Source organism: Pristiophorus japonicus, unplaced genomic scaffold (assembly GCF_044704955.1).
Source record: "Pristiophorus japonicus isolate sPriJap1 unplaced genomic scaffold, sPriJap1.hap1 HAP1_SCAFFOLD_1328, whole genome shotgun sequence".
Taxonomy (NCBI): domain Eukaryota; kingdom Metazoa; phylum Chordata; class Chondrichthyes; family Pristiophoridae; genus Pristiophorus; species Pristiophorus japonicus.
In genome coordinates, this window is record NW_027250996.1 from 28,272 (window position 1) to 36,921 (window position 8,650).

General features: G+C 45.4%; 1 long non-coding RNA gene across 1 annotated transcript; it reads right to left on the reverse strand.

The window, feature by feature from the left end:
• Positions 1-2,232: 2,232 nt before the first annotated feature.
• LOC139242426 (uncharacterized) lies at positions 2,233-3,168 on the reverse strand. Its single transcript, XR_011589188.1, has 3 exons — positions 2,937-3,168; positions 2,682-2,773; positions 2,233-2,507 (listed from the first exon to the last, which is right to left on the reverse strand). It is a non-coding gene; the product is annotated as an uncharacterized lncRNA (long non-coding RNA).
• Between the last annotated feature and the right edge of the window lie 5,482 nt (positions 3,169-8,650).

The following is an 8,650-nucleotide window of genomic DNA, read 5'->3' on the forward strand; positions in this document are numbered from 1 at the left end:
AAAGCAACTGATGATTCAGAATCAGTTCTCAAAGAAAACACTGCCCAGTGGAAAGTGCTCTGTCCACTATGAATTCAAAGTAATAGCTGGGATTTTCCCAAGTTTAGTTGAATGTTTGCCAGTGCCAATTTCATTGCAAGACAGGACAGAGAGATAAGAAATAATTGGCTGAGCAGCTATTTGTCATTGAAGATAAATTGACAAACACAGAAAATAGGTACAGAAGTAGGCCATTCCGCCTTTCAAGCCTGCACCACCATTCAATAAGATCATGGCTGATCATTCACCTCAGTACCCCTTTCCTGCTTTCTCTCCGTACCTCTTGATCCCTTTAGCCGTCAGGGCCATATCTAACTCCCTCTTGAATATATCCAAGCATTTAGGGAGTCTAAGCAACAAGTTTTTTTAAAAATTCGTATACGGGATGTGGGCGTCACTGGCAAGGCTTGCATTTAATGCCCATGGGAAGGTGGTGGTGAGCCGCCTTCTTAAACTACTATAGTCCATGTGGCGAAGGTACTCCCACAGTGCTGTTGGGAAGCGAGTTCCAGGATTTTGAGCCAGCGTCGATGAAGGAAGGAATGAATATTTTCAAGTCAGGATGGTGTGTGACTTGGAGGGGAACTTCCAGGTGATAGTGTTCGCATGCGCCTGCTGGCTGGTAGAGATCGTTTGGTTTGGGAGGTACTGTTGAAGAAGCTTTGGCGAGTTGCTGCAGTGCATCTCTTAGGTGGTGGACGGAGTGAATGCCCTCGCCACAGAATACCCAGCCTCTGACCTGTTCTTGTCGCTACACTATTTATGTGGCTGGTCCAATTAGGTTTCCGGTCAATGGTGACCCCCCACCCCACTCCACACCCAGAGATATTGATGGTGGGGGATTAGATGATGGTAATCCCTGATGGTATTGGGAGGTCGTTAAGACTCTCTTGTAGGAGATAATCAGTGCCTGGCACTTGTGTGGTACGAATGTTACTTGCCACTTATCAGCCCAAGCCTAAATGTTGCCCAGGTCTTGCTGCATGTGGGCATGGACTGCTTCATTACCCGAGGAGTGCGAATGAAACTGAACACTGCAATCATCAGGGAATATCCCCACTTCTGACCTAATGATGGAGGAAAGATCACTGATGAAGCAGCTGAAGATGGTTGGGCTTATGACACTGCCCTGAGAACTCCTGCAGCAATGTCCTGGAGCTGAAATGATTGCTCGCGGTTGTTGGATGGCACTCATTGACAGTGGTTTATTAACCAACTATAAAAAAAGCATTGACAATTTTACTTTTTTTACTAACACCACTGGACACTTTTTAAACTTTTTCAGATCACGTTGGGATACTTTTGATTTGTAAACTGAATAGATGTGTCAAAAAACACAACGTAGCTGCAGAGAATTGCTGCCAAGTTAGTTATTGGTATACTATCAATTGCTTCACAAATCACTGTAGTATGATGGACCGTGTCTTCCTTTTTCACTAACAGTATCACTAATCTTTTCCAGAAAATTTAGATGACAACTGCTTTGGAACAAATATTCTTGACCCCATTGGATATCTGGAAGAGAAGGACCAAAACCTTTGGAGGTGGCTAAGAAATTGCCATCTTATTCCAGAGCAAATTCTAGGACTTCAAACAGCTTAAAGGTTTGCTAAGCCTTTGATTCCAACATTCAGTTTGCTTGCTTACATAGCACATCATGGATGGCTGAATAAACAAGCCAACTGTATGTTCAAAACTGTATGACAAAAATAGCTTGCCTTTTTTGGGGGGAGTGGAGGGTGGAAAAGAATGAATCCGTACCATTTCTCCTTTTTGCACAAGTTGTCTACCCCATTTTTCTTGGTTACTAAATTTATTTCCCCAGCCAAGGGATTATTGCCAGTTACTGTTACAGACTTTCCAATCAGAGAAAATTTGAGGTATAATACTCAGGTGCTTAAGGGACTAGGAATAGCAATATTTACTTCGGGTTTAGAGAGCTGCCTGAGGCCATGAATTTTAGGTAGTTATAACTTAACATTTATTCTGTTCACAAACACGTCAGAAATAAGGACGAGTTGGAAGGGATTCTATTTTTACAAATGCTTTGAAAATTATGTGGATAGGGCCATTTATGGTTTTGCAGACCCTGTTTTTCATAGCAGACCATTACACTATAGTATGAAAACATTTATGCATTCCCTAAAGTATGTACATCGGCGTGTTCATTTACAATTTTATAACAAACTTGCCTGATGGTTATGTCGGAAATTTATTTTTAAAAATGGCACCTTTATACGTCGGTATCAAGGACTGAGTTTGCAGAACTTCACTACGCCGATAATTGTGCGTTTAGTAGAGGGGACAAAATATTAGACTTTTTTTTTTAAAACGCGTGTTTGTACAATATCTGGTTGACTCACCAGCCCGGTTCCAACTGTTGTGGTAGCTCCAACGGTCTCCGATGGCGGCGACCCGATCTTGCTGCACGTAGCTGCCAGCAATGCAAGCGGTGACGGCTGAATGTTCTACCCACAGGGGGCGGGTTTAGGAGGAAAGTGGGTGTGAATTAGTCCGGGGCTTACACAGGAAGTAACCGTACACATCAAAATTTAAACATGTGAACGTGCACCAACATACAGATTCTGTTTAGGAGCAAACTGTCGGACAAAAGAAAGCGCGCGAGTTAGGGCCGAGCTTACCTGCGCTCCGGCGCTCCTGTGCTGCAGATACTCGCTCTGCTTGTCCACGTCCAGCGCAGCCATTTCCTCTTGCTTCACTGGCTTTTCTGGAGCTGCAAAGAAGGGGGAGGGGAGGAAATGAAGAAAAGATGAGATGGGAACACTTGCAACGGTGTAAGAAAATATAATCAGATTGAACGGCCAACCCCGATCGGATCGGGCTCGACCTCGCCGCCCGTCGCTGCACCCGTAGCGCCGCCGATTCTGCAAACCTACCAGTCATAGCGGGCAGTCGGCGGCTCTCACGGGCAAGGTTTACACAGTTAGCATGGCACCTTTCGGGCGCGGGCGGGCGGGCGAGCGAGGCTCGGCTCGGGGTTTTTCTGTTGTTGCTTTGATTGACGGTGCAGGAAGCGGCGAAGGGTGGGGCTTCGAGCCGGGACCGTCCGGGGGTCGCCACAAAAACCACGACGTCGTTGTGGGCGCAACCGAACGTGCTGGCGGAAGTCCCGCCCGCCCACTCGCTTCTTATTGGTCCCCTCGGCTCACTTGTCACGGTTAGGCGACCTGTGATTAGTCAAGAGAGCGGTCACTCTCAGCACTTCCGCTCAAAGTTTGGTTGAGTTGCTGCAATTTTTTCCCCCAGGCGGGGGGAGGGGTGGAGAAAGAAAATCGATTAGAGTCAGAACGCGGTCCGACGATGTGATACTTGGGTAGGCAGCGCATCCTGTGCTACGAATGGATGGTTGGTTCCGGTTGAGATTCGCAGTGCTGCGTTTCCCGCTTCCAACAAGCCTCGATCTGGTGCCGTTCAATGGCTGCTCCGTTCGTGGCAACATGAGGCCCAGGCCTGGCACCACCTTCACAACACTCAGTCTGATTGCAATAGTTCACAGCACACTAAAGGAAATTATTTTACAATTTACAATGGGCCAGAGAGGTGGAAACGGCTTAACCTAAATAGACAAAAGCAATATCTCTTTAACCCACCCTCTTGTGCTATAACCCGTTTCATAAATATTTGCATTTATATAGTATCTTTCACGACCACCACATGTCTCAAAGCGCTTTACAACTGATGAAGTACTTTTGGAAAGTAACGTGGGAAAAATGAGGCTAAACTAGATTATCTTCTACAAAAGCAAAATACTGTAATCTGAAATAAAAACAAAATGCTGGAAATACTCAGGTGGTCAGGCAGCAATTCTCCAGATACTGACTGACCTGCTGAGTAGATTAATAAAAGCTCTACCGTGCTCTTAAAAAATCATAACTGCCCCCACCCCACCCAACTTAAATAAATTATTTTGCAGAATTCAAAAGTGCCACTTTTTTTCTCCCTCAGTTTACCTTGCTCCTTCAATCTCCATGCCAAAAAAAAACAATTGCGTGTCTATTTTATCTTTTAAACTTTGGTAGTGGTCATCGGCTTTGTTCAGTTATTAAAAAAAATAAAATCATAAGGAGAAAATGATCAAAGCCGTTTAGTCCATGAACTCAAATGCAAAAGCAAAATACTGCTAGTGCTGGAAATCTGAAATAAATAGAAAATGGTGGAAATACTCAGCAGGTCGGGCTGCACCGGCAGAGAGAGAAACAGTTAATGTTTCAGGTCAATCTTTTGTCAGAACTAGAAATGGTTGGACATGTAAGCAAGAGGCAGGGACCGGAAGAAGGGATTAAAGAAGAAAAAGGTCTGCGATAGGGTGGACGGCAGGAGATATTAAATGACAAAGGGATGATGGTGCAAGGTGAAAGGAGATGATAATGGACAATTAATGCCACGAAAGATGGGTCTAGAACAGTGTTCCCTGTAAGCTGCACGGCCCCAAACAAAATTACAGGGAACATTGGTCTAGAGGTGTAAATGGGAATATCCGAAAAAAATGGGGGCTTTCGCTTAAAACCCGTTACATGTCTAACCTTTTCCAGTTCTGATGCAAGGTCATTGACCTGGAACGTTAACTGTTCTCCCCAGATGTTGTCTAACGTGCTGAGTATTTCCAGTATTTTCTGTTTTTAGTCCATTAACCAATTCTTGACAGCTGTGACTCACTTGTTTTCTGAATCAGAGGCCGTTACCAAGTACAAAATCAGACAGAACACTAACATTAAAAAAGTGTTTCTATTTTTCCTACCAAAGTGGATACCTTCACATTTCTCCACATATTCCATTTGCCATGTTCTTGCCCACTCACTTAGCCTGTCAATATCCCCTTCAAGTCTCTTTGCATCATCCTCACAACTTAACATTCCCACCTAGCTTTGTATCATCAGCAAACTTGGATGTATTACATTTGGTCCCTTCATCCAGTGCAGTGCTGAGGCAGTGCTGTACTGTTGGAGGTACCGTCTTTTAGATGAGACGTTAAACCGAGGTCCCGTCTGCTCTCTCAGGTGGACGTAAAAGATCCCACGGCATTATTTCGAAGAGCAGGGGAATTATCCCCGGTGTCCTGGCCAATATTTATCCCTCAATCAACATAACAAAAACAGATTATCTGGTCATTATCACATTGCTGTTTGTAGGCGTTTGCTGTGTGCAAGTTGGCTGTCACGTTTCTAACATTACAACAGTGACTACACTCCAAAAGTACTTGGCTGTAAAGCGCTGAAATGTACAGTAATTGTGAAAGGTGCTATATAAATGTAAGTCTTTTTTTCATCCAAATCATTGATGTAGGTTGGAAATAGCTGAGGCCCAAGCACCTATCCTTACAGTACCTCACTAGTTACAGCGTGCCAATCTGAAAATGACCTGGGGTCAGAATTTCCAACGTCCCGTGCTTGTACCAAGTTTCTATGGACCCAGGAAGGCATCGGAAAAGCCGATTTTCAGCTGGAGCTTGACAGATCGTAGCCAGATTAGGTGCAAGGACAATTGTACGTGGAAGTTTGGGCTATTTACCCATATCTTGCACAGCAAATGTCCTCAAAACTCTTGCGCCTGAAAAAGGCATAGCTTACTTTTACAGGCGTAAGAGTTTAAAAACATAGAAAAAACATGATTAAAATAAAAATTTTAAAAACATTTATGTTAAAACTCTGCCCACTCAGATAGTTATTTTAAACCCTAAACCCACTTAAAAAAAAATTGGCTTTTTTTTCCTTTAAAAAACATGTAACATTTTTAATTTCTATTATGTTTACTGTGAGGTGTTTTTTAAATGTTATGTAGTTTGAGAGTTTTGGGGTTTTTCTCATTCATTGTAATGGGAGTTTTGTAACTTACTAAACTCCTATTACGATGAATGAGAAAATACTTACCTGTGATTGGTTGTCAGGAAGTCCCGACGTGCACGCGCTGTGGTTGCAGGGAGAGAACGCCTGTTGATCGGGAGTTCAAGCGGGTGCAGCAGCTTCAGGTAAGTGCGCATTTTATCTCGATTCTTTATTGATTTGCCCGTGGGAAATCCTCCTCGGATACTTTGTTTTCTGTCCATTACCCAATCCATGCAAGTATATTATCCCCAATCCCATGTGTTATATATGTAAACCTGTAAATACCTTGTGTAACCACCAGAGAGCTCAACCCCTGGAGTCCAAAGGGATCCCATAATCCCTTGGGAGCACCAGTACTTAAGGAGGCCTCACAGGCTGGAGGCACTCTGTACTAAAAGACTAATGTCACACTTTACTTTGAGTTCACAGTATCTGGCCAGACTCTTTATTCATACATAACTGGCGACGAGATATAGATGACAAACCCAACGATGCAGAGAACAGTGGGCATCCTGGAGAAATTTTCGGAGAGAGATGATTGGGAAACCTTTGTGGAGCGACTCTACCAATACTTCGTGGCCAATGAGCTAGGAGGAGAAGCGAAAGCTGCCAAATGAAGGGCGATTCTCCTCACCGTTTGTGGGGCACCAACGTATGGCCTCATGAAAAATCTGCTTGCTCCAGCGAAACCCACAGAGAAATTGTACGATTTGTGCAGTCGTCCGGGAGAATCTGAACCCGAAGGAAAGCGTCCTGATGGCGAGGTACCGGTTCTACACATACAAAAGGTCTGAAGGCCAGGAAGTGGCGAGTTATGTCGCTAAGACGCCTTTCAGGACATTGCGAATTTGAAGAACATTTGGAGCACATGCTCAGGGACTTCTTTGTACTTGGCATTGGCCATGAAGTGATACTTCGCAAACTTTTGACTGTAGAGACCCCAACCCTGAGTAAAGCCACAGCGATAGCCCAGGCGTTCTTTGCCACCAATGACAATACTAAGCAAATCTCTCAGCACGAGTGCTGCTACTAGTACTGTGAACAAAGTAATGCTATTTTCGAATCGCAACGTACAGGGCAGGCCTCTCATGCCTGCAGCTGCACGTCCGCAGATGTCTGAGTCCACCATCAAGGGTGATGAATGCTAGGCCATTAACACCTTGTTGGCGCTGCGGGGTTGATCACCGTTTCCATTCATGCTGCTTCAAAGGATACGTTTGCAAGGGTTGTGGAACAATGGGACATCTACAACGTATGTGCAGGCGAGCTGCAAACCCTGCAAACCACCATGTTGCAGAGGAGGACAGATCCACGGCGGATTACAACGAACCAGAGCCTCAGACCAAGGAGGCAGAGGTATATGGATGCACACATTTACCATAAAATGTCCCCCCGATAATGCTGAAGGTTGAATTAAATAGACTCCCGGTGTCAATGGAGCTGGACACGGGCACGAGCCAGTCCATTATGAGCAAAAAGATTTCGATAAATTGTGGTGCAGCAAGGCGTCAAGGCCAGTCCTGACTCCCATTCGCACTAAACTGAGAACTTACACAAAGGAACTGATTCCCGTAATCGGCAGTGCTACTGTAAAGATCTCCCGGTGCACAAGCTACCACTCTGGGTGGTGGTGGACAATGGCCCCGCGCTGCTCGGCAGGAGTCGGCTGGGGAGGATACTCTGGAACTGGGACGACGTCTGAACACTCCCTTCTGTTGACGACACTTCGTGTGCCCAGGTCTTAAACAAATTCCCCTCGCTGTTCGCACCAGGCATCGGGAAGTTCCAAGGAGTAAAAGTGCAGATCCACCTAATTCCGGGGGCGTGATCCATCTATCACAAGGTGAGAGCAGAACCATACATGATGAGAGGGTGGAGATCGAGCTGGACCGGCTGCAATGAAAGGGCATCATTTCGCCGATCCAATTCAACGAGTGGGCCAGTCCGATTGTTCCAGTCTTCAAGGGAGACGGCACTGTCAGTTACTTTGTAATCACCACAGATTCTTTCAATCGTTTCTCCCTGCAGGATCGATATCCACTACCAAAGGCAGACGACCTTTTTGCGAAGCTGGCGGGAGGAAAGACATTCACGAAGCTGGACTTGATCTCTGCCGACATGACGCAGGAGCTGGAGGAATCGAAGGGCCTCACCTGCATCAATACGCACAAAGGTCTCTTCATTTATAACAGACCTTTGGGATTCCATCAGCTGTGGCGATATTCCAGAGAAAAATGGAAAGCTTACTGAAGTCGGTCCTGAGCACCGTGGTCTTCCAGGACGACATCTTGGTTACAAAAAGTCAAGCATCTGCAAAACTTGGAGGAGGTTCTTAGTCAGCTCAACCGCATGGGGCTCAGGTTAAAACGCTCGAAGTGCGTTTTCCTGGCGCCTGAAGTGGAGTTACTGGGGAAAAGAATTGATGCAGACGGCATCAGGCCCACCGATTCGAAGACGGAGGCAATCAAGAACGCAGAGAGGCCACAGAACGTGACGGAGCTGCAGTCGTTCCCAGGACTCCTGAACTACTTTGGTAACTTCTTACCGGGTCTCAGCACACTGTTTGAACCACTGCGCGCCTTACTGCGTAAAAAAGATGAATGGGTATGGGGCAAAAGCCAAGAAAATGCCTTTGTAAACGCTAGAAAACTGTTATGCTCAAACTGATTGTGTTGTATGAACCATGTAAGCGTTTGGTACGAGCATGCGATAATGTCGTCATACGGTGTCAGGTGTGTATTGCAACAAGCTAATGAATCTGGGAAATT